A 2,000-nucleotide genomic window follows, 5' to 3' on the forward strand; every position below is an offset into this window, starting at 1 on the left:
TCCAGAGGTCAAATTTTTTTTTTTCACATTAAAGTATATTACATAAGCTTTAATTTAAGATATATTTAAAAGTGTCAGTATTTCCGGAATACTTTCAAAAATTAAATTGAAAATATCGTAGTAACAATACGCATGTTTAAAGTTTTGGCCCCCCTTGTTAAAGCGGTATGATCGGATTTACAAAAAAAGCGTGCCAGATGAAAGGGGTATATAAATATTTATTATAAAAAAATAATAATATTAATCATACATTTTTCCAAAAGTTATATAAAATATAAATTAAATAATATAACATATAAAATCGAGATTTTTTTCACGGAAATCGTACGTTTTTCTTTAACTTTGATGTCCGTTTTCACCACGAAGACACCAAAAAAAGAGTATGTCCAATGAAAGATGTATATGAATACTACTTTTCATGAAAAAATTGTATTGATCCATACATTTTTTAAAAGGTTATAGCACTTTAAAGTAAAAAATGTAAATTATAAAATCAAGAATTTTTTCATAAAAATAGCATATTTTTGCATACGGTAGTCATTTTCACCATGAAGACAAGTCCAGAGTTCAAATTTTTTTTTTTCAAATTAAAGTATATTACATTAGCTTTAATTTAAGGTATATATAAAATTGTCAGTCTTTCCGGAACATTTTCAAAAGTTAAGTTGAAAAAGTTAATTTTTTGTAAAAAAGCTACCATTTTGAAACCCTTCCTGTGGTCTGTTAAAGGGTCAAATGTTCACAAAAATATATAAAATGATAGGTAAATATCTAAGGGATCTAAAAAAAAAAAATTATATTGATTCGGTCATTTTTAAAAAAGTTATAGCAATTATAAGTAAAAAAAAGTGAAAAAATATCGAAAATTAGCGATTTTTAAATTTGTAATTTTTTGGGGGATTTCCCCCGTTTACGGGGAACGAGGGAATTTTTTTCAATTTTTGAGGGTAATGTCTTCGACTAGATACGATTTGTGATCTTTTGACATATTGTTCATCAAAATCGGTCCAGCGAGAGCTGAGATTGAGCGTTCACAGACACAAAAAAAAAAATAAAAAAATAAAAAAACACATCATAGTAAAATTAATACCTTCTCAGCTTCGCATCGAAGCTAAAATAGATATTTTCTTGTGCATTAATGTTAAATTTTTAGTTTGATTAAATATTTTTTTTTCAAATAGTATAATCATAATATGATTCTTGAAGCACTATAATTTAAAGTAAATTGAAGTTTAATGTTGCCATAGTGCAGTCTTTTTTAATTTTTTTTTATTCATCTTTTATAGACATTCAACAATAACTATTTTTGTTCTTTATTTTACTAACTATAATATTAGCAAATATACACGGTTTTGCTATGAATAATTTTTATTATAATATTCACAATTTGTGTAAATTTCATATCATTTATTAGTTTATCCGATGATAAACTAATAAAAGTAATGCTTATTTTTTTTTATCTAATAACAATGATATAATAAATCATAGATTTTTAAAATTAGTAAAGTATTGTTTATAATATTTACACGAAAATAGATAAAACAAGTATTAGTGGATTTACTTCGTTAGTTTACTATTTTCTACTATCCCTTACTTAAAAAAATATGTATACAACTAGGAGACTAATGGGAATGTTCCTCTCATTCATCATAACAATCTTTCAAGCTTTGACTGCAGCAGTGACATAAAAAATTTGTATACATTACCTAAAAATTTAATATAACCGATTAAACCAACCTATACAGGGTGATTTTTTTATCATAACCCACTCAATTACTTGCAGAATAATAATAATTTAAACATTTTTTTTTTTTATTATCTTTAGTTACACATTATTCTTGAATTTTTAACTATGTAATACTTTTTAAGTTCATCCCTTATGCCTTGGAGGGGGGTCAACTTTGTTTTTTTAAATGGAAACACATATTTTTAATTTAATAAAATGTTTGAGTTTTTAATTTAATAGTAAATGGCATTTGAATTTTTAATATAACTTTATT

The sequence above is a fragment of the Daktulosphaira vitifoliae genome, unplaced genomic scaffold, assembly GCF_025091365.1.
Source record: "Daktulosphaira vitifoliae isolate Bord-2020 unplaced genomic scaffold, ASM2509136v1 Scaffold_4, whole genome shotgun sequence".
Classification (NCBI taxonomy): domain Eukaryota; kingdom Metazoa; phylum Arthropoda; class Insecta; order Hemiptera; family Phylloxeridae; genus Daktulosphaira; species Daktulosphaira vitifoliae.